A 25389-nucleotide genomic window follows, 5' to 3' on the forward strand; every position below is an offset into this window, starting at 1 on the left:
ATATCCCCCTGTGGCTCAGTGCTTGGTTATGGATGCTACATTTGGCACCATTTGCCTCATAGTTCCCATCTCCTTTCTTGTGTTACTGGCCACAGGTTGTCTGGGGCTCATGTTTGGATGTTCACTTCTATTTCACTGCCTAGCAGGGTTCTCAGTCTCCCTTCTGCTCTAGTACCTCACTTTCCACCTCAGCATTGTTATGTGCAACATGACATAATTATATCCATTAAAAAGACAAAGAGCTTTTACACAATAGCTTCTCTTGTCCTTTATTCCCAAGAACTGCCTCTATGGTTTGGTTACATGCTCTGATCCTACCATCTCTCTCTTTTTTACTCTGTATTAGCTATTTGTTGCTTCATAACAAATGATCCCCAAGTGTTTGTTGTTTTCAGCTGTTTCTGTGGGTTGTGAACTTATGAGCAGCCTAGTTTGGTGGTTATGGTTCAGAGGGTATCATAAGGTTGTAGTCAAGATGTTGGCCATGACTGCAGTCGGCTGAAGGCTTGACTTGGCTAGAAGATCTGATTCCAAAACAACTGACTCACACAGCTCAGTTAGCAGAAGGATTCAGTTTCTTGCTGGTTGTTGGTAGAAGGCCTTGGTTTCCCATCATATGGACTTCTCCATAGGGCTATTTGAATGTCCTCATGACATGGCAACTTACTTCCCCAAGTGAGTGATCCAAAAGAATGCAAAGTGGAAGCTGCACTGTCTTTTATGACCTGTCTCATGGGTTACAGATCACTTTTGCCAAAATTATCTGTTCAAAGGGAGTCACTAAGTCCAGTCTACACTCAAGAGTAAGGGAATTAATCTCCATTTCTTAAAAGGGGGAGTATTAAAGAATTTGCGCACATATTTTTAAACCAAAACATATCCCACCACACTAGTGGGGTCCCTGAACTGCTCCCTGGTCCTCACCAACTGGGATATGGAGGTAGCAGATTCTGAAACAAGAGACTGAGATTTACTTCTACTAAGGGATGATCACATGACCACCATCCCAGGGCATCTAAGAATCGGTGGGAGGAGAGGGATGCACAGTGAGGGAAGAAAGTAAGAGAAAATGGGCTCTGGGGTCAGAGAGGTCAGATAGACTGGGGTTCATGTCATCACTTTGACATTTCTATCCTGGCTTGGGCTAGTCACTTAATTCAATCCAATAAATATTTTTTGAATACTGAGTGTGTATTAGGCATTGTGCTGGATACTGGGGGAAAAATCCACTCTTGTGGTGTTTACAGTTTAGCTAAGCAGACAGACATTAAATAAGTCATTTCAATTGTGATGAGGGTTATGTGCTATTAGGGCACATCCAAAGGGGATTTAGCCTTGTCTAAGAAATCAGGAAAGATCTCTTTAGGGAAGTGATATTTTAAGTTGAGATCTGGAAGATGATTAAGAGTTAGCTAGGTGAGAGAACAGATAGTGCCAAGGTCCTGAGGTACCAAAACCTCTGAACTTCCAAGGAGACAAAAAGAAGCTACAGGGGCAGGAATGTTGATGGTGAAGCAGACAGTGGGGTGAGAAAAGGCTGGAACGCTGGGTAGAGACCATACTTCCTTGAGTTTCAGAAGCCACATTAAGCACTGGGATCCATATTTATAAGTCCCCAACAATAGTCAGGCCAACTACTAACTACTACCTCTGTTTTCAGCAGAGGTTTGGCTTGGTGAGATTTGTATTTTACAAAAACTTTTCAGGTTACCTATGGAAAATGGGTTAAAGACAGCTAAGAGGATAGGGGGACCTAATTGGGGGAGCACTACAGGAGTCTAAATGGAGAAGTGACTGTGATAGTGGAGGTGAGAGACCATTAGAATAACATGGCCAATGAATGGAGACAGAGGACTCAATGAACACTGTCCAATGGGCAAATTTTTCAGCGGTGATGGTGAGTAGTGGATGAGTAGGGGTAGATTATGCATTTTGTTTTAGACGTACAGATTTTTAGAGACTTGTGAGATATCCGAGCAGAAATGTTGAACAGGCCTGGAGCTCAGAGAGTGGGCTAGGCTCTGACAGTAGCCATGAAAGTCGAAACATACACACTGCAATTAAAGTTCCTGAATGAATGTGATGGCCAGGGTTAAAGTGGGGCAAAAGTCCAGGGAACCCCAATGGTTAAGGCCCAGGGAGAAATGGAGCCCACAAAGGTCCCTGAGGAGGAGCAGTGAGCCAGGGTTGTGGGGAGGAAGAAAACCTGGAGAGTGTAGCGACACTGAGTCAAGGAAATGGAATTTTTAGAAGCAGTATTAAGTGGAATTACCATTTTAATTAGGATAATTAAAGTCCTTATCTCATAGGACTATTGTGAGGATTAAATGAGATAACATACACGAAAATATTTTAGTAATTCATAGAGGCTTGTAAATGTTGGATATTCTCTTTAGCAGAGGAATGGGGGTGTATGGGGTTAGGAGGAGGCTGGGAGAACAGAGCCAGGATGTTCCTTCAAGTAACTTCGCAGCACCTAGTGTATCTAAAGCAAACTTATAGTCAATTATTGACATTGGGACCAGCCAGCCTTTGATACAGCACAGTGTAATTTTGGAAACCAGGAAAAACTCTCTTGCTCTAAAAAACCTCTCCACCTGCTTAATATTGCTTAAAAATCCCTTCTGGGGAAGACCTAGAAACCATTTCATTCCATAATAAAAGATTTTAAAATGCAAATACCTGGGGCAGTTACTACAGTAATGTGAAGGAGACAGTTAAGTTTAATTATGTTATCAATTTTTTTTTTTTTTTGAAACTTCAGGAAGGCACCCAGAACCAGGAAGGAGCAGTGATGGGAGGGAGGGCTTGGTCACTGAGCGGAAACAGAAGAGATGGGAGACACCAAAGGCAAATTTCACTGATTTCTCAGTCTCACAAATTTGCTTAAGTCAGAATCTGTTTATCTCCACGTCTGTCTGGAAAAAATACAACTTTGGTATAAATGTCTATTATGTCCAACCAGTTGGCTGCTACCAGCCCTTAACTTATAGCAGAAATTATGCATCTCTCCTGTAGTCTTCTCTGGCAGGTGTAGGTGACCTAATAATGTCTAGAATATAAATAGAACAGATTCCTAGCCCTGCCTAATTTAGGGTACTGATGGTGTGGAGTGGACCCAGGGGTTACTGAGTTGAACCACTGCAGGAATCACTAAATCTGGCCCTCTAGGGATTGTGTATCTGGGAACTGATCCTGGGAAACTGATCTTCCCTTTACTTTCACAGTGAGCACTCAAGAATGTGCTGGGTTCTTAGGTTACTTGTACCTGGCGGGCAGGCAGTCCTAAGCGAGAGAGTCTTCAGAACAGAATGGAGGACTAAGGAAATAATAAGCCCTGTTCCCCTCCTAAGAGAATGGGAAGGGAGCGTCTGCAGGCCCTGAAAGGCTCCTCAGACAACCTAATGGTATCACTGCGTGGACAGCAGGGCACTGAGGGCTGGTGAAGCCCCTCTGAAAGCTGGAAGGCTGCTGAGTCTGCATCTGTGCAACCTACATAAGCAGCAGTGTCCTTGTCAGTACATACCTGTCAATCACTATCATCTGCACAGTCAGGCTTGTGTTTATACAACTGTTTCTCTTCTGGAGACCAACTATGCCCTTGTAGTACCTTAAATCCATGAAGCTATTTGTTACAATGGGGTTCTGAATAATTAACTGAAGATGGCCCTTTACCTCAACTCAATTGTGTTTGCACCTATTAAGCACCCAGGATGTGCCCTCTGGAGGCCAGAGGAGCAGAACAGTCCTTGCCCTCAAGGGGATTTGTCAAAGTCCAGTTGGGAGATGTCAGGTTCAACAGATGACGACTCCCCCAATGGCACAAGTCTCCCTCCCCCGTCATGCCTCTCTTCTCCACGGCCTATCCTACCCCAGCTCCTGGACTTGAGGCAGATCTGCTGAAGAAGCTCCAGGGGGCCTCAGGCTCACCCTGACTGCTGGTCCGCTTTCTGCCTGAGCCCAGCTTTGGTAACCAGATGCTGCTGCCGTCTCCTTGGTGCCTCAGTAATGCCTTGGACTCTGCATAGTATCTTCACACTTCTGATTTTCCTTGTTAGGAGCAATGGTACCATCTCCCCATACCACTCTGGTACGAACTGCACCCAATACATGTTACATCCTATGGTGCCAATATTGACCTGGCCCTCCGTCTGTCACATTCTGCTTTGCCTGCAGACTGAACTTCCCATCTTCAGCTGGCTCTAGACCCCTGGTATATGTACCTGCTCTCTTGTCCCCAATTCTAGTGAACAGATCTAATTCTAGAATTTTCTCCCTAATCATCAGTCCCATACCATTTCAGTTAATCATAGATGTGCAGCTATATCATGACTATGACAAAAGAAAAGGAGTAAGAAAATAAAAAAAGCAAGACAATGTGCAATGATGGAACACACAAAACTGAATGATTCCAAACGAGCACACAGTGGGTGTTCTGCTGGACCAGACCTGCATATTCCAGGAGAGGAGTTCGTCATTCAATCATGAGGGCATATTATTCTCAAGATGCAGCAATAAGGTAAGAAAAAAGGGAGGAAGAACAGCAAAAAGCTAAGGGATTCAGTGAAAGACCCAAAAACAAAGTGTCTGGCAAGCTGTGCACCAAGTTTCATACCAGTAAAAGAGATCATTTCATCCAATGATTAGAAGAATTTGATACCATAAATACTTAAAACACAAGGTCAAAATCGGAATTGATGAGCCTTTCTCCATGTGATTGACTGTATCATCCAGCCATCCAATCTAGAAATCTGGTGTTAAAGCAAAAATGAACACAAAGACTTCAAAAATTGAGCATAGAATGGAAGGCATTATTGCCATTTCCTTCATGTCATTCTTATACATGAATAAATGAGTGTGTGTCTTAAACTGAGATCTCCCCTAAATCAGTGATCTTGTGTATCTGACTCAGCCCATCAATGATTCTGGATGGTGATGGTGGGAAGATTTTCTTGTAGAGTGAACAAAGATTCTTTTTTTCCTCTTTAGCCCAATTTCAGCCTGTTCTCTTTATGAAATACTTGGGCATTCAATTTTTGTAACTCATGAGTTCCTGTATATTTATCTTCTGGGAAAATTAACAAAACATATTTGCAAATGGAAAATAATTTGCTGGTATTTTCCCCCTTTTTGGCACATGAATAAACTGGATGTTCTGACAAACTCAGTATCTCTTGTTTTGCTGACTGCCTTGCCCAATATTTTTCTTCAGCAATTTCACTGCAGTTATTTTTTTCTCACAAAGAAATATGTTTCTTCACATTTAAGAGGCACAAATTGTTGCTCCCACTTTTCAAAGGAGATGTTGTGTTTCCAGATTTAGAAAGACACTTCCAGCTGCCAAGCTCTGTCAGACCCTGCCTTGGCTTAATGAGGAATGTTTCTGTTTCTCTTCGGCAAAGAAAAAAAGTAAAGCCCCCAAATTATTTAAGTGTCTTTTAGTTTCATTTAGAGGCCAAGAGAAGCAGTTATGTAAAAATCTGGAGGAATGAGCTTGGGTTGAGGATTTGAATTCAACTATCAAATGTTGTACCTGGCTTTGCACAGATTGGTTAAGTTTCTGAGCCTCTGTTTCCCTGTTGGCATAATGGGAAGGTTGAACTACAACCCTTTTTGAAGTCTGTTCTAATCTTTTGATGCATTATTCTCCTTTATTGTTGCCTGTTTTTGTATGTGTATACCCTCTCCAAAGGAGAGGAGACAATGTTTTATTGTAATGAAGTGGCCAAGGACTCTCTCTGTTGAAACCATAGGGGATGACAAGTGGTTAACACCGGGACAGAAAAATTAGCAGGCTTGGACTGGGGAGGGAAGGACTTCCTCTCCTCTTTGGGAATCTGATCTGATGATTCATGGAAGAGATCTGATTTGGGGTATATCTTGTGGTTACTTTGGAACTTCCATGGCATTCCTTAGCAGGGGAGGACTTTTGGTATGTGGCTCTTTCCCTAAAGATCTATAACACTGGTGCCTGATGCACCTGAAGTGGATGATGCGTTTGGAAGAAGGAATGTTCTTGTCCACCCTGTACTCTGAAAAACCACTGCCAAATTGGTAGTGAACCTCAGATTCAATGGCGACTCCTCAAGGCACAGGGCCAGTAGTGAACTACTGGCTTTGGTGGCAAGGTGGACACACTAACTTCAACTTTTTCTGGCATGGACCTTACCCACTGTAGCATTTCTTTAGGTGAAAGAATTTGATGGACTCCCTGTTTTCAGCAGCTCTACAGTGAAGCTATGGCTACAGCAACAGTGGTGAAGAACAGTTTCTTCTGGCTGTCGAATGGATTTTCTTTGAAGTGATCTGGCTAAGTACTTGTGGGCTTCTTGAATGTATCACAGATAGGGAACCCCAGGAGAGAAGAATGGATTTCCTCCATTCTGGGAGTGCATAATTTTATTGTACAGCAAGCACAATGTTCCAGTCATGCATATACATACATATATTCATTTTCATATTCTTTTTATTAAAGGTTATTACAAGATATTGAATATAGTTCCCTGTGCTATACAAAAGAAATTTTAAAATCTATTTTTATATATAATAGATAACATTTGTAAATCTCAAACTCCCAAGTTTATCCCTTCCCATACTCTTTCCCCCGGTAACCATAAGATTGTTTACTATGTCTGTGAGTCTGTTTCTGTTTTGTAGATGAGTTCATTAGTGTCCTCTTTTTTCTTTTTTAGACTCCACATATAAGTGATATCATACGGTATTTTTATTTCTCTTTCTGGCTTACTTCACTTAGAATGATGATCTCTAGGTCCATCCATGTTGCTGCAAATGGCATTATTTTATTCTTTTTTATGGCTGAGTAGTATTCCATTGTATAAATATACCACAACTTCTTTAACCAGTCATTTAAAAATGGACATTTAGGTTGCTTTCATGTCTTGGCTATTGTATATAGTGCTGCTATGAACACTGAGGTGCATGTATCTTTTAAAATTAGAGTTACCTCCAGATATATGCTCAGAAGTGGGATTGCTGGATCATAGGGTAAGTCTATTTTTAGTCTTTTGAGGAATCTCCATATGGTTTTCCATAATGGCTACACCAAACTACATTCCCACCAACAGTGTAGGAGGGTTCCCTTTTCTCCACAGCCTCTCCAGCATTTATCGTTTGTGGACTTTATAATGATGGCCATTTTGACTGATGTGAGGTGATACCTCATTGTAGTTTTGATTTGCATTTCACTGTTAATTAGTGATATTGAGCATTTTTTCATATGCCTATTGGCCATTTGTATGTTTTCACTGGAGGATTGCTTGTTTAGGTCTTCTGCCCATTTTTGGATTGGGCTGTTTCTCTTTTTGTTATTAAGTTGTATGAGCTGTTTATATATTCTGGAAATAAAACCTCTGAAGAGTTATCATCTGCTGCAAATGGGTGAAGTAGGATATTTCAATTATACCATATTTTTTTAGTTTCTCCTACAGATAACAATTATTTAATAAATGCTTGTGGACTGAATGAATGAATAAATGAAACTGATGTCAAATAGAAACTGAGAATAAAGAAGTTCTCTTGGCCATTAGCTATTTGTCTTAATTTATCCTCTAATGTGTGGTTGGTGTTGAACAATGAATAGGTGTTGCGAGAATTGGCTCATTTCTTTGCTTGGAGGTTTTGATTTTATTTCTTCATTTTTGAGCAGACGCCATTCAATCTGAGAACTCCAACTTCCTTTTCTTTCCATTTTCACTTTTTTCTATATTCCATTCTTTCTCTTTCTGCTCTCTTCCATCCTAGTCTTCCACTTTTAAAAACAATTGTCAGAAGAGAGAAGGTTAGAGTTGAAGGAAATTAATCAATTTCTAGAGTGAGCCTGGGAGCATTCCTTTGTGTATTCCCCCTACACACACCTTCAGCTCTGAGATGGTGAGCAGGCAACAAATTCAAAGTCGCTCAAAGTCTCGAACTCTCAGTCTAGTAAAGTGTTTGGGGGCGCTGAGTCATCTCAAATCCTTAGGGTAGCATGGGTGCCATACCAAGGGAGTTCCAAGTGCAGACTTTTCTTCAAGGTTATCTCTTTTTGTATGACAAACTACTGTAAAATTTAGTAGCTTGAAACAACCACCATTTTATTAGATTTCACTATTTTGTTGGTTGGAAGTTTGGCAGTTCTCAGTCGGGTGATTCTTCTGCCCCATCTGGGGTTGCCTGGGATTGCTCAGGGTATATAGCTGTGGCTAGTCTGATCTGGAGGGTCCAAGGTGGCTTTTCTCACATTCCTGTCGTCTTAGCAGGAATGGCTCTGGCTGGAAGGTTGGCTTGGCTGTCCTCTCTCCACATAATCTCAGGGCCTTTGCACATGGTTTCTCTGGCAGGCCAGCCAGACGTGTTCTGTGGCTACTCAGGGTTCCAAAAGAGCAAGGAGGAATCTGCCTGTTCTCTTAAAGGCTAGCCCAGAACTAGCAAAGCTTTCCTTTCACTGTTCTCGGATGGCTAATTTTATGTATCCTGTCAACCAGCTCATGAGATGCCCAAATACTTGATTAAACAGTATTCTGGGGTATATTTGTGAGGATGTTTCTGCATGAGATTAGCATTTGTATCAGTAGACTGAGTAAAACAGATTATCCTTCCTAATGTGGGCATCATCAAATCCACTGAAGGCCTCAGTAGATCAAAAAGGCAGAAGAAGGGAGAATCTGCTCTCTCTGCCTAACTGCTTCAGCGGGGACACTGGTGTCCCTCTGCTCTTGGATTGAGTCTTACATCACTGCTCCTGGTCCTCAGGTCTTTGGATTCAGACTGGAACTTATACCACTGGCTTTCCTAGGTCTCCAGCTTACAGATGACAGATGTTGAGACTTTTCAGCCTCCATAATCATGTAAGTCAATTCCTTATAATAAATCTCCTCTCTCTCTACACACACACACACACACACACGTATATATTCTGTTTCTCTGAGAACTCTGACTAATACAACTGTGCCAACTCAGCATCGGGGAGGGGAAACGGAACCCACCAATCTATGGAAGGAATATAGAAGAATTTTCAGCCATCTTTAACCCACCACAGAGGCTTATAGGTTGCATGCTAGTGCACACATAACTGGAATTGCCCTCTACTTGGAATCAGAAAAATGAATCTATGATTCTATGTGCTGAGAGATACCTGGCATGGAAACACCTAGGTCCACTGAATCAACACTGTGTCTATCCTGATGGAATGAAGCGGAGACTTGTGTGCTGTTAAACACCACACTAATATCTACAGAAGGTTCTGGCTCTAATAGCCAAAATTAAGAATTTCAAAAGGGCAACCCCTAGTATTAGGTTGTTGGATGATCTTCATTCTGATCTCTGAGCTGTTTCCTCTTGTTGGCTGTGATAGAGAGAAACACTGGATCCTTATCCTGAAACATTCTCCAGTGTGACCTCGATTGCATTCCACCCTACACTGCTAAACTCAACCCCATTTTTTGGATAAAACTAATAGACATAAGAAGTCCCAATTATAGAGTGCCTGGTGCACTACAGTTTATTTCCAGTCCTCCAAGTAACTGTGCATGTGCCATGTGCTATCCCCATTTTGTAGATGAGGTAACAGCAGCTCAGAAAGGTTATGGAACCAGTTTGAGGTTATGTAGAAAGTTGCTCATTTGCTGTTTAAACTAAGGCCTGCTTGGCTCCAAAGCTCCTCTACCCAACGTGATTTTTGGAAAATCAGAGCACCTTATAAAACATCCATCATGTACTGCCTGAGAAAGCACAGAGCCAATGAGGCAGGACTGAGCAGCCAGCAGAAATTCCGCAGCTCAGTACTGTGCTCAGCCACCACCCCGCTGACCCTATTGCTGGGCTACCAACATGTTTTCATTCCAGCCACACCCCTCTTGGAGAAATCTTGATACACACAAAAGCATCAAGAGGCAGAGTGATTTGTCCTTTTTCAGAAATGCTTTCTTTTTATAAAATATCTCTCTGTTAACTTCCTTTGAACAGAGAGCCCTATTAGGGTTATTTAAGGAATAATTCAATATGCAAAGAACTGAGAAAAAGAAATCAGCTTGATATTATTCCCCCTCACAATACCTATATGGGTTAGTCTGGCCTTGGAAAAGCTAGTATTGAAAGGAAATGGGAAAGTCGCTGGTAAGGCTGGGAAAGTCTCCAGGCTCCAATATAATCTGACCCAAAGAGAAGGCGAGTAAAGGGAGGGTGGGTGGAAGTGTCCTAGATGGCCATCCTCAAGCCAAAACTGGCCATCAGATGAGTCTGTATCTTCTAGAAATGGGCTTCTCTCAGAACCCCTGAGATTCCATCCCTGCATGGGAGCAGCCTGGGAAAAGTGTGGCCCTCACAACAAGGCAGCGATGGATTTCAGAGTGTGGCACTTGGGCCCTTGGTCAGTGAGCTTCCTCATAACTGGATGCATATAAGGTTCATTCTCATGGCTGCCACACTAACACTGCACTGAGCATACATAAGATGCTTCATAAATGTATGTGGGAACATGGTCTCCGAAGCAGTCTTCTAATACTCTGTGCACATCCTGCTTCTGTGCTTTCACTCAAATTTTTCTCTGCTTTGCTTGTTCTTCTCTTATAGCTACATTTAGGAGCCAGCTCAGATCTTGCTTCCAAAAAGCCTTCTCCAATCCTCACTTCCAGAATCATTCTTACGCCTCTTCTTGGTACCCACAGCACTATTTCTGTACTTTTATCATTGGATCTAATATAGACTAATGCACTAGAATTACTCATTTGCATACAAGAGGTTCTGGAGACCTGGGGTAATGTCTTATTCACTTTTTGTGTCCCCCACCCCCACAGTTTAACATAGGGCTTTGTACATACTAAGTGCTTAATAATTGGTTGTTGAATTTGTTGAGATTCTTGCAATAGGATGTACCTGAATATATCTTTAGGAATAAGTGGTGGTACAGTTCTGCCAAGAATCTCTTACAAGAACCTCAAATAGCATGTCTCAAAATGAACCACTTATCTGCTCCCCAAATCTACTTCATGCCCACTATGTCAGTGCACGGTTCTCATGCTCCAGGGCCTAAGCCAGACAACCTTGGTCTCCTTCTAGGCTGCTGCCCTGGGTCACATCCAGTCTTACAGGTGCTACTCTGGAAGGGTCTCTGATCTTCTCTCCATCCCGGAGGCCGCCATCATTTCTCACCTAGAAGGCTATCCTGTTTCTACTGCCCTCCCCCCTTGGAAGCCTCTCTACAGTCCCTTGAGTCATGGCTGGGACTAGAATGTGGAGTGGGGTGCTAAAGGCATGAAGTTTAAGGAGATACTACTCTCAGGATCTTGCAAGTGCTGAGAGTGGAACTCTCCTTAAATTTTGCTCCATAGGTGCCTTATTCCGCTCACTCTAGTCTCAGGCTTGCCCAGAGTCCAACTGTGACAATGACTTTCCTTACTGAAAGTCCTTCTAGCAATCTTCATTACAGTGGGTCCCAACCATGGCTGTGCATTGCCTGCAGACTTTGGTGAAAATACACTCTTTGATCCCACCCCAGATTGAATCAGACTGGATGTAGATACGGCTCAGGAATCTGCACAGCCAGGTTTGGGAACCACTGGCTCGTAGTATAGTACCAAGTCCAAACTCTTGGAATAACATTTACAGTTCCTCCCAACCTGGCACCTGCCTGTTTCTGGCTTCATTTTCAGTTGGTTTCCTCTAGGCAGGCAGCCCATAGGCAGGTCACACCAAACATCTCATTGGACCCCCAGGTATGTCCTGCATCTTGTGTCTCTGTGTCTTTCGTGGGGTTGCTCCCTCCACTCAGCATGCTCCTCTTACCCTTGCCTATTCCCCCAGGCAAAATTCTACTCATTCTTCAGGATCTACTTCAAATGCCATCTTCACTTCTGGCCTTTAATAGAATGATTTCTCCAACACTGTTGTATATTTTGTACATAACATCATCAGCAGTGTGCGTCACATTGTGTCACATTGGTCCCATGAGGGCCCCCATCCCTGTCCAGGTTCTGGGGTCAGGAACTGTTTACTTATATTGGATCTGCAGTGCCTCACATCTTGCCTGGAGCATAGTTGAGTACTAGTTAAATAAGTACTAACTGGTTAAGTTTAAATTTCCACAGCACCTAACATAATGCTTTGAACATAAGTCTTTAAAAATATTTGTTGAATGAATAAATGAACAAAGAAATGAATATGGGCCAGAGTTTACTATCACCATTTACTCACTTCCAGGGAACTAGTGTGTTCCCTGGAACTAGTTACTAGTTTCAGTAACACATGGTAGAGCTCAAATGTCAGTGTGTATAAATAAGAGTTATCTGGGGTATTATTAAAAATGCAGACTCCTGGCCACACTCCCAGAGATGCTGAATTAGTAGGTCTGGGTGGGGCCTTGGAATTTACATTTGTAACAAGCATCTTGGGTAATTCTGAGATAGGTGGTTGGTCCACAGGTCACATTTTGGAAACACTGCAGGGAGCATTTGGTCTTCAGCAGGTGGTGTTCACTCAAAGTTCAACCCTTAACATTACAGATATTCTGGAGTCTTGTCAGGAGGATGTGGTAACAACAGCAGGTCTAATCTGGCATCTGATGGGCCTTTTGCCTCTGGGAAGGCCATTCTTGGGACCATCTTTGGATCCTGCCATGGCAAGAATAATATCAGGCCCTGTAAGTTTGGTTGCAAAGACTCTGGTTTCTGGCCTGTGGCTGCTCTCCCCTGCTCTGACACACATCTCAGTTTGGAAGCCCTGATTTTCAATGGTGGCCAGGCCTGAGTGGTTCCTTGCCTTGCTCCTATTCTCCAGACACCGCTTCTGCAGTTGCTTCCACAGGGCTATTGCCTTCCTCAGCATCATGCTTCCTCCAGCCTCACCTCCCAAGAGTGGTTCAGGTGGGCCTGGTGGAAGGAGGCCAGGAAGCCGATCCCATAGCTCTAAGTCCCGGTCTGATCTCTGCCGCAACCACCCACCAGACCTACCACAATCACATAAAGTCAGCAGGCACTTACTGAGCACCTGCTACAAACAAAGAACAGGCTGTAGAACCTCCAGGGCCCCAGAATTCAGGTGTAAAATCCCTTGCAGTTCCAGGTGCTCCAAACTGAGCAAAGACAACCAAATAAAGCCTATTTCATTTTAACTTTCCCTTGAGGATCAGGGACATAAATGCCCTTTCAGAACAAAACAGTCAGCTAGAATGTCGTTATTTGGAAATGGTTAAGTCCATGTCCCCTCTGCAAGATCCCTTGAGGGAATTAATGATTAGCTCTCATCTTCCCTTCTCTCCCTGACATTCCTCTAGGTCCTGTGTGGAGATGGGAGAAGCAGCCGACCGGCCAGAGAGAGGCACTTCTGGGTATCTGGAGCCTACAAGCAGAACTTTGTGTTCTGGGAAAACCTCAGCTGAGGAAGCAGCACTTGGAAACTCAGAAGAGGTCAGGACACTCGGGGGTGGGAGGAGAGAAGGCCTGTAGATCCCCACATTTCACCAGCCCATGTTTAGGTCATCTAACTGAGCGTACTAACTTAGCACCCTCTCTTCAAGTTCAAGGGGGAAGAAGGGCAACAGGTACAAACATGAATAAGCCTTCAAGTAAGAACAAGAGGTCAGCTGACTTCCGAAAGACATGTGGGTCATGCCAGATCTCCTTAGCTCGACACTCTGTGCCCACCCACCAGCTAACCCCAAGTCTCACTAGTCCTGGTACTTGTACTTCCCACACCTGCAGGCATGACCCCCACCCTGTAGTTTTTATCCCGTGACTGCAGTTCTTACCATAACACTTTTCTGAATCACTTTTCTGAATCACTTTTCTTTTCTCGACTTAGTTTCAGTCCATCTCCTCCAGGAAGTCCTTCTTGTTCTATTAGCTGACAGTAGGCACACACTTGGCTGAGCTCTATTCTGATGCACCAGCTTCCTAGCATTCCCACCCCTAAAGAATCCTTTTGGTATATTCCTCAAGAGCCATGTTTAGAAGGATTTAAGTCTACTGATCACATTTATTTTGTAGGTATTCATTTACTATTTACTTAACTGCAGTAAACCAATGAATCACATATTTCCCCATTTTTACTAAAAGATGATCCAATCTCAAAGAGAGTCCATCTTCCCGGCTTGATTATCTTTGTAGTACTCTTGGTGCCAAAATCACCTCTCAACTCTCCATACTCTTTGTCTTCATTATTAAGTGTTAGGAAAGCATTTTAATTATATACTACACTATTATTTGATATAATATCAAAACAGTTGTTCCTTTACTCTCTAATAAAAAAGAACAAATGAATGATTTTCAAAAAATTTTTATCAAAATTGACTCAAAAAGATTTTTCAAAACTCAAACCATGGAAGAAATTGATAATGTTATCAAAGACTGCCCCTGCCCAGATCATTTAACAAGTTGATTAGTTTAAACCTTTAAGGCAGAAATGCTTCTGATGCCATTAAACTCATTCAGCAATGAGTTAAAGAAAAAGGGGAAGAAGTTCCTTTTTTTTATGAAGCCAATATATCATTGGTACCAAAACCTCATAGAGATCCCATGCATATACTGCACGCCTCATTCAAACATTGCCCCACAACACTGTCCACACTACACACACCACACATACTCCCATACTACCACACACACTATAAATAGGAACATACCACATATACACACCACACACTATTCACACATACACATGTATCACACTACACAAGTACAAACATGCACTATTCACACATGAATCACCCACACACTACCCATACCGCATCACATCTATTCACACCATACCCACACCATACTCACACCACACAAATCACACACACACACACACACACACACACAAACACAAAATATGCTAAGGTGCTCTCACTTTTACCTGTGAGGCAAAAATCTTAATCAAAATATTAACAAAGAGAATCCAGAAGTCCATTAAAAGAATACACTGTGATAGACTGGAGCTCATTTCAGGGGGGATTCAATTTTAGAAAATCTATTAGTGTAATTCACCCTATTAATAGTCAAGGAGAAAAGTCATGATTACATTCAAAGATACAGAAAAGGAATGTAATAAAACTGAACATTCATTTAGAGTAAAACAGTAACAATAATAAAAGCTAACATTTATTCTGCCCTTATTATGTACCGGGCACCATCTGATGTGCTTTGTGTGTGTTTTGTCATTGAGTCCTCACCATCACCGAGTGATGAAGGTTCACCAGGCTCATTCTACAGATAACCAGACTAAATCTTAGCAAGTTTAAGGATCTTGCCTCAGGTCACATAGCTAGAGCAGGAACTGTATATAGCTGGGAAGTGACATATTCCTAACCACCGTGTGAAAATAGGAATACAGGAATACTTTCATAATCCAATAGATATATGAATTCCAAATCATAATTCAATGTCATGAATAACAGGAAAACAATGAAAACATTTCCACTAAAATCAGGAATAAAATAAGTGTGTCCACTACCAATGCTATTACTTAATATTTTTCTGGAAGAGCTAGCAAATGCAATTACGAAAGAGAACCAATAAAAACTGTAAATGCCATAAGAAAAGAGGCAAAATTCTACTTACTGTAGATGATGTGACAATTCACCTGAAACCACAAGAAAATAACAAAAAGCCATTAGAAACAATGTGAGAATTCAGGAAGCTAGTCAGTCACATATTTAATTATTTTTTAAAAAATCAATAACTTTCCTGCATGCAAAAAGCAACCAGGTAGAAAACTTAATGTAAGAAAACATTTTATTCACAAAAGCAATGAAAAAATGAAATACTTAAGAATAAGTTGACAAAATTATATATACTGTATTATACGAAGAGAAAGGTATATATAACATTGAGAGATATGAAAGAAGACTTCAATCCATCAAGAAACAGTTCTACCTTTGAGAGGAAAACAAAAGAATACACAGTGTAAATTTCATCTATAATATAAAGTCAATGTCATTCCATCAAAATACAAAAGGATTTGTAGAAGAATTTGATGAAATTTAAACTTAATCTAAAGGAATAAAGTTATAATAGTAGGAAAAGTTATGAAAAGTAAAGGAGGGAAATAAGCCCTACCAGATATTCAGATATATTATAAAGTTATAGTAACTATAATACTGTGGTTCCTACTTAATAAGAGACTGGCAGGACAATGAAACAGAATAGGATGGCCCATGAACAGACCCCCAAACATGCAGCAATTTACACATAATGCAGTAAGTGATACAGGTATCATTTCCAATCTATGCGGAAAATAGATCAACAAATAGTATTGATAGCCACTTAGAAAAATAATAATTCTAGATGCTCATTTCACTCCTTATACTAAAATACATGTCAAAGGGATTATAAGAAAAATGTACAAATGAAGCTATAACTGTATTAGAAGAAAATATGAATGTATATTTTTATAATCTTGGAATGGATAAGGCCTTTCTTTTTTTAAATTTTTATTTATTGAAGTGTATTCAATTTACAATGTTAGTTTCAGGTGTAAAGTAAAGTGATTCAGTTATGTATATACATATATATACACATATATTTTCAGATTATTTTCCATTATAGCTTATTACAAGAAACTGGATATAGCTCCCTGTATATACAGCTATATAGCAGGTCCTTGTTATCTATTTTATATATAATAGTGTGTATCTGTTAATCCCGAACTCCCAATTTATCCCTCCCCTCTTTGATAAGGCCTTTCTAAACATGAAAATTCCTAGATTATAAAAAGGGGAAAGTAACTACATAAAATAATAAGCTTCTGTGGTCAAAAGCTACAAACTTCCAGTTATAAGATAAATAAGTCCTGGGGATGTAATACATTACAGCATGGTGATGATAGTTAACAAATGTATTACATACTGGAAGTTGGGAAGAAAATAGATCTTAAAACTTCTCATCACAAGAAAAAAATTGTAATTATGTGTGGTGATGGATGTTAACTAAACTTATTGCAGTAACTGTTTCACAATACATATATATAAGAGATCATTGTGTTACACCTAAAACTAATACAACGTATATGTCAATTATTATTCCATTTTTAAAAAGCTACGGTTCAAAGACATTAGGAAAGAACAAGTTGGAGGGAAAGTACAACATATATAACAAGCAAATAATTTATTGATTACTCTAATAAGCAAAAAACACTCATCAATAAGAAAAAGATGAACAATGGAATAGAAAAATGGACAAAAGGGTGGCAAACCACAGGAAAAAATGCAACTAATCAGTAAAGCAAGAGAAAATTTTCTCATTTCACTAATAATTAGAGAAATGCAAAATAAAATAATAAATTATAAGTTTTTACTTACACATTAGGAAATAATTAAAAATTGATAATATCCAGGGTGGGTGAGAAGTGTATGTCACTTTCATACATTATTGGTGACAATCTATATTGGCATAATGTTTTTGAAAGAAACTTTGGCAACATCTACTAAAATTTTGAAAGCTCTTAGCATGTTATGGCTTAAATTGTGTCACACCCCTCCTCCAACAAAAAAGAGACATGGGGCAGGTGGATATAGCTCAGTGGTAGAGCAAATGCAAGAAAATAGCTACATGAAGATAGAGTCAAACAGGGAGGTTGCCATGTGACGTTGAAGGCAAAGATTGGAGTTATGCAGCTGTAAGGCAGAGAACACCAATGATTGCCAGCAAACCACCAGAAGCTGGGAAGAACAAGGACAGGCTCCCCTACAGATTTCAGAGGGAGCATGGTCCTGACATCTTGATTTTGGATTTCTAACCTTCAGAACTGTGAGACGATATATTTCTGTTGTTTTAAGCCACCCAGTTTGTGATCTTTGTTACAGCAGTTCTAGGAAATTAACACAAATGACAGATTTCACATCTAAGAATTTATCCTACCCAAATACTCAATTATACATAATCAAAGATGTCCATTTCAGTGTTGACTGCAATGTTGAAAAGCTGGATGCTATCCAAATATCTATCAGTAGAGAGCTGTTTAAATAAATTATGATGCTTCCTTAATGGAATACTAAGCTGTGGTTAAACGCAATAAAGTAACTAAAAATGCATGAATTCACGGACATTCAAGATTAATCGGTAAGTTGAAAGATCAAGTTGTAAGGCACAAGCAGTGTATGATACTAAATTTACCTTTTAAAAACAGTCTTAATAACCCACTAGTATGTGGACAGAAAAAAACACTGATGTATTTTTCACAAGTAGTCTTTTCATGGTGGTGAAGATTCAATATGAGGAACTTTCATTTTCCACACTGCATATATCTATACGATTTAAAGATTTTAAAATTGGCATGTATGGCTTTTGTCTTCAGAAAAATCATTTTATTATAAATTCTGTGAGGAAGATTCATATCTCATCTTAGCATTCTTCTGAGTTTTCAAATCAACTTCCTTGGAGCAGCTACAATAATCTCTCACCTTTCCAGAACTCAGCTGACAATTTCCCCATGTAGAAATTGCTATACAGTTGACCCAAATGAAGAAATTTGGTAGGACTCAATTTGCTGTCCCTTACGTCCTCTGTCAGAGCCTTTTAACCTTCTCTTGACACCTTCGTTACTCTAATTTCTAGAATATAGCAGTTTAAAAGAGGGGTAAGGGACTGCTAGTGGTTAAGTACACTGACAATAGAGAGGGAGGTTTTCAGAAAAACTATAAAAAGTCATTACAAGGACTTACACGTACATAAATCTGGGTCATTTAATATACGAATCAACCATCTTACGTGTCTCAGCAACCTCTGAGGTCATCTTTCTGTTGTATTTCTACTACAACAGATTATAATTTTTGTGACTCAGTCAAGAAAATGTTAAGTTAGGTTCCTTGTTTAAGAACTCAGGGAAGAATATGATATATTTGGTGCAGAGTTCCAACTGAATTGATTAAAATTAAAAGTGTGAGGCTTAAAGAAGCAAATACTCAGATATCTGGGAAATTTCCAGTGTCCAGAGAGACTCATTATCCAAGGGTTCTGGATAATCAAATATTTCCTCTCTTTTCTTTTCTTCTTAGAGCATTTGATCAAGGCCACCCACAGCTTAGAGGTTTTAGATGTCTCCAGTTGGACCATTTCTCACTAGCAGAGTAAACAGGGAGGAGACCGACTCGGAGGATGAGGTGCTAGGTGTGGCTTCACTTGGGGCCCCTTCCCTGAGATAATGGGCAGTGGGGAGGTTGCAGGGGACAGTGCTCGCACTGGGAATTCTCCACCCCACTCTCAGACTAGCTAAGCCCAAAATTGATTAGTTCAGCTTTGAAATAAATAATGTTTATTAAGCCTAATTTGCATGAAGCACAAAAACAATTATGCAAATTGTCAAAAGAAATAAACTTTGCTATAAGTGTTTCTTAACTTCAGAAATGGCTCTTCATTCTGCTTAGCTTTCTGAATTCTGTTTTCTAGTCACCTAGGCTGCTTTAACTACCTCCCTCCAGGGAGGACAGACAAAGAAAGAGCACTGTTTATAAGAATATTTCTTTATCAGAATGTATGCAAAGATAGGGCCAGGGTAGCATGGGTGTAATCACTGTAATTAGACCAAAATATATGTGCTACCTTCCCCATAACTTCCATGCTCTAGAACTATAGCTAAGATTTTAAGTCAAGCTGAAATTCAGTGTATAATTCACTTTTCGTTTCTTCTCTCTCATCTCTTTTTAAAAAGCTGGTATCCAGCGTTAAAGACAATGTGGTCCATATCCTTATAACTAAAATATAGCTTCATTTCTGTTCATGGAAATATGTAGTCAATTAACCATAATGTGGTCCAGACTTCCTTTGATATACTAAAATAAAAACATTCCAAGTTATTTACTTGAGAAGAGCTGTTCTAAGCACGCCCAGTAGCTGCTGTTTTTAATAATGCTGCTTTTAATGGGTGTGGGGCACTCTGGGAGGAGGGAGAATGTTCTCAAATATTATCACTGGACTTTTAGAGTGAAAAACATGACAGCTTATATTTAGATTTAGATAGAACTATCACTGAATAGTATTCTCTCAAACATATTTAACAATTTCTGTACTCCTTTCTCTTTTCAGGCAAGGGCAGAGAAGCAGGTGGGGGTGATCCCTTACAGAGATGCCTTACCCTGGAAATTCTCCCCAGAGGAGCAGAGAAGAGAGCTGTCTGCCTTTTACGTAGCATTTCTGAGGAGTAGTTCCCAAATGCTTATTCTTGGACATGGCAGGGCCAGATGTTCAATAATCTCCTGGAGAACATCAATTACAAAAACCAAGCAAAACAAAACCTCTGGTTCTACCCTAATTTGGAGGGAATAAGGGTGGGATGTAACAGAGGTATAGGTGGTAACCACTGATTTGGAAAGCGAGACCTTTCATTTGTAATTCGATGTTTGGGCTCTTTAGCATTTCTCTAATGTGTGACTTCAAGCAAATCAATCAACTTCTCTGTGCCACACACTGACCATGTATAAGGTGACAATGATATCAGTAAGTTCTACCTCAAAAGGATTGATGAGAATCAAGTGAGATTAGGTATGCAAAAGTACTTATTAATCTGTCAAGTATTTTGCAATTTTGGCTAGACTTAGATATTTAAATCCTAGTAGATTTGTGCTAAGTGATTTGGGAGATAAAAAGAACCACCATATGATTTGGGAGGAACTTTCAATCTAATTGGAGAGACAAGGTACAAATGAAATGGCATTAAAAACTGCATCTAATAGCATATTAAGCCACTAAAAAGCATGTTTAGTGTGTACTGTGGGCTCTGTGCTAGGGTAGATCATACCGGTGACTGAGAAGTGTAATATACAACAAGGATATTTTTCTGAAAGGGCTCCCAGTTTTGATGAAGAGAAAAATTTTCTCTATAACAGCAAATAATACAAAGACAATATAATCAATAATTTCTAAATTTATGGTCCTGCCTATAAATTGTTACTGTAAGAAGCTCTGGAGAAAGAATAGTAGGAACTGCTGTAGTCCATAAGGAGATGGAACTGCAGCTAGGCTGGGAGTTAGAACAGAAAAGAGAAAAGGGGGAGGTTAGGGGAACAGTAAAGTTTAAGCACAGAGGCAGGAACGAACATGAGGTAATGAGCACCAACAAGGAGACCATCCTGACTCCAACAGTGGGGCACATTATAGATGGCCTTAAAAGCTCAGCTGAGAAGTTTGTACTTGATACATGGGCGCATATTTTATGTACATGAGAGAGGCCTGTTTACAAACTTATACCTGAAACTCTAGGACTATGCTGTCCAGTATGACAGCAACTAGCCACATATGGTTATGGAGCACTTGAAATGTGGCTAGTCTGAATTGAGACATACTGTTAAGTGTAAAATGCATATTAGATTTGAAAGATGTAGTATCCAAACTAATCTCATTTAAATGTTTTATACTGATCATTTGTTAAAATGATATTTTTAATAGAGTTAAGTATTATTAGAATTAATTTCATTTGTTTTTCCTTTTCTTTTTAAATGTGGCTGCTAGAGAATTCAAAGTTACATATGAGAGTTGCATTACATTTCTGTTAGAAAGCACTGTTATAGAATGTCAGGATTCTTTAAAGAATCTTATTAGCATGAAGAGCCAACAGACACGGGAATTCTGGGAGAAACAGGGAGGCTTCCAGGCAGATGGTTGAGGAGGTGCCCAGGAAGCCAGAATTAACAGTATTGCTTTCCCCATCTCCCTGCACACACCAGGGAGAGCCATGGATGCACGCTGAAGTGGGACAGAGGCAAGGCAGTGGGACTTGGCCCTTGGATAGTACATACAGGTTAGTATTAAGGGAAATTTTTGTGTGCAACATTGAGGGATATCCTTCAACGAGAAAAACCACTGAGAAGTTGAGAGAGCAAGTAACATAAAAGAGTGGTAACAGGAGGACTTACGTTTAGGGACCAGAGCAGTAAAAGTTACAAGGCTAAAAGAATGACAGGGACCTCCCCCACCTTAGGAAAACATCATTGGTGGCTACATGAGCCACATGCTCTACCACTGGGCAGGGCCTCAGGGAGCAGGATAGCCTCTGGTGAGAAGAAACAGGGGTAGAAGTGGCTCCAGCTACCAGGTGGCAGAGTGATGAGCAACAGCTCTGGCCAAAAACATCAACTTTCTCCAAGGAGAACAAGCAAGATCCCAAGAGACTCAGCCAGGAAAGAGAGAGGTTTCTAACCATTTTGTTTGTTTAGTTCCAGAGTCAAAAATGATTTCTATTGCTAGATAGATGGATAGATAAATACATACACACTTACATAGATACATAGATACATGGATAAATACTCACACATTTATATCTATCTATTTATCTATATCTATCTGTCTGTCTATATATCTATTTATCTATCTATCTATAAATGTATGGGTAACAATAGAAATCTATATCTGTATCATATCTATGTATCTCTGGATATTAGGGGAAAAGTTTTGCTATCTGTAATGACTGTGCTCTAAAGAGAGTGTATTATGTTGATGAAGAGGCCCTCGTTTTTCTGAACATTTTGATGGATATGCTTATGCAAATTGGAGGTAGAAATCTAAGCTCTACTCCCTTCCTCAACCACTCAACCCTCATGCAGTGTCTGGATGTCAGCACTACAGTTTCAGAGAGAGAGGAAAACTACTATGCCAAATCAAGTGAGAAAAATTCAGAGGGGTGGTGGTGGGCAGAGTGGAGGGAGAGCAGAGGAGAGGAGGGCTGGAGAGAAGAGAATGGCTCTTCATTTTGTGACGTGATCCTCTTCTTGTAACTCCCCCAAAGCTTAAGTAAATGCAACTAAAGTCACCAAACTTTGGCATGAGTGGATTTCTTGGAAAAACTAGCAAAGAGATTGAGTTTTGCCTCTGGGGTAATCTGGGGAGAAACATACAGAATATTCAAAGGCCCAGCCAGAGCTCAAAATGTAAGTCCCTCTGTTCCATTTCATATTAGGGAGCAAGGCAGAGAAAATATTTTTTTAAAAAAAGAACAAATTAAAAATTTGGAATGTAGACATATAAAAATTGTGCCCAGGGATAGCATGTGAGAAGAGCTGGCCCTAGAGGCCTACCCTCTTTTCCTGGCCACCTGGGCCAGGCCAGAAGAGCTCAAAGGGAGGCCCTGGCTTTGTAGGCTGTGCCATTTTAAGGCACTACTGTCTTCCCGGGAAAGGGTACTGAACTCTTCCTAAATTCTTTTATTTCATCCTTTAAAAAAAAAAAAACTTTCAGTTTTAGTTAGCCTTGGTTGGCCCAAGGAGTATAAGACTGAGAGTTGAGAAAAGAAAGATGTTGGGTCTTTAGACTTAAGTATTAGAGTTGCTTCAGATGCAGGAACTTGGGGAGGAGTAGGAGGCTGGAATGATGAGAAGAGGGAGCCAGGGAAAATGGGAGGGGTGGGATCATGACACTTGCTTTCCTGTTCTCCTACCATCTGTTAGTATTGGAATGAATAGGCTTCTGGAATTCAGCTGAGCATTGCAATTTTTTCCCCTGTTTCTCTTTGGGCTCCATGTGTTAACTGAGGATCCCCACATAGAGATCCTCAGACCTTGTGCCAGCTCTGCAGCTGGCAGTGTGCACTTCTGCCTGGTGTTGGTGAGGGAGTGGGCAGGAGGAAGGACCTTAGGAAAGGGGGGGACTACTAAGCAGAGGACTTGAAGTGTCCTAAATGAAGCGCTCTGTCTGAGGCAACCGGCAAAACTGTGTTTACTCCAATAAGATTCACCTTGGTAACCAGCAGAGCCAAAGGAGTCTTAAGTTTTTAGGAGGATGTTATGATGAGGCAGCTTAGAGATATGAATATAAATAGGAATTCTGTATGAGCTTGTGTGTATACAGAGATAATGCTGTGTGTACATTTTGTTCGTGTGCTTGACTCTACTGATTTTTACACTAAAGAAGCCATAGAGATTTTCTCAAGTTATTTCCTGATTGCCTATATTGTAAATCATGCTGCTCATCTTTTAATGATATACTGGGTAACACTGAAAATATGGTGAATAGTGTTTCAGAATTTGGTACTGCAGTCAATGTGGTAGAGGGGAGAGAGTTATCTGCTGAATAGATGAATTTTCCCAAAGCATCAGAACTTCCCAGGGTCATCATGGACCTAGGACTAGGGCTTTAGCTCATCTAGTCAACCAGATACAGTTCTCTTGAGAGCAATTATCTTCTAAGGTTCCCAATTACCAGACTTCCTGGTTTTTTTCCAATGATAGTTGCCAATGGTATAACCCAGTCTCTCCCTGGAAAAAAGGAAAGTGAGAACTAATGTTCATTCAAGGAAATTCTTTGATAAGCACAGGATAGAAAGATAAGCGTTATCCCAAGACATACAGATATTTTGCTATAAGAGCCATCTCCCTATTAAAGGACACCAGCCAAATGGCCAGGAGCATTCACATTGGGACATTTTTTGCTCCCGGTCAGTACTGAGACAAAAAGGCAAATGTTCACTTTGAGACTTTCCCCCCTTAGGTTACAATCTCTTTTCTTTTAGTGGTCCAAGAGGAGGACCAGATCTAAAGTAGTATTTGTGGGTATGTATCCAGGAGATACTTAGAATATAACAATCAGTTAGACTAGATGAACAATTGGATGAGAATTTAGAGGACTTTAGAGTGACATGCTGATTTATGGCAGTTGAGAAGATGGGTAATTATGTCACTAACTGAGACAGAAATTATATAAGGACTCAAAGACCAAGAGGAGAGAAGACATTAACACAGGGCAATTTTTTTCCAAGTTAGAAAGCTAGTGGAGAAGGAGAGAGAATCAACTTCAGAATGGAGAAAGTTATGAACCACAGAGTGCAACAGTGAGGAGAAATGGAAAAAACTTGAAAATCCACAAGGACCATGAAGGGCAGGGGTGAAGTGTGAAAATGAAAACAAAAGGACAGGTTGAAAGAGTGGGTGGATCCTCAGTTCCACTCCACTCCTTCCCAGTTTCAAAACTCTGATAGTTGTCATAATGCCATGTCAGTGCGAGAATGGAGAATTCTTTTCTGTAGATACTGACTATAGAAATAACACTCCACGTGCAGATCTTCCTCAACTTATGATGCGGTATGTCCTGATAAACCATCACAAGTTGAAAATATTGTCAGTCGAAAATGCACTCAATACACCTAAGGTATCAAACATTGTACGTAGCTTAGCCTAACCAACCTTAAACCTGCTCAGAACACTCACATTAGACTACAGTTGGGCAAAAATCATCTAACAAATTCTATTTTATAGTAAAGTGTTGACTATCCCATGTAATTTATTTAGTACTGTAGCAAAAGTACAAACAGAATGATTGTATGGATAAAGACTGGTTCTAAATGTGTTTGTTGTTACCCTTGTGATCGCATGGTGGACTGGGAGCTTTGACTCACAACCCTGCCCAGCAGGATGAGAGAGTATGGTACTGCATATCACTCCCCCTGGAAAAGACTAAAATTCAAAATTTGAAGTATGGTTTCTACTGAATGCAT

General features: G+C 40.4%; 1 long non-coding RNA gene across 1 annotated transcript in view; it reads right to left on the reverse strand.

The window, feature by feature from the left end:
• Positions 1-25389, reverse strand: part of LOC105079040 (uncharacterized) — a 281377-nt gene that overhangs the window by 110185 nt on the left and 145803 nt on the right. The window contains exon 5 of the long non-coding RNA XR_012498958.1: positions 15534-15555. This is a non-coding gene — a long non-coding RNA (uncharacterized LOC105079040). The remainder of the gene's footprint in view (positions 1-15533; positions 15556-25389) is intronic.

Source organism: Camelus bactrianus, chromosome 15 (assembly GCF_048773025.1).
Source record: "Camelus bactrianus isolate YW-2024 breed Bactrian camel chromosome 15, ASM4877302v1, whole genome shotgun sequence".
NCBI lineage: Eukaryota > Metazoa > Chordata > Mammalia > Artiodactyla > Camelidae > Camelus > Camelus bactrianus.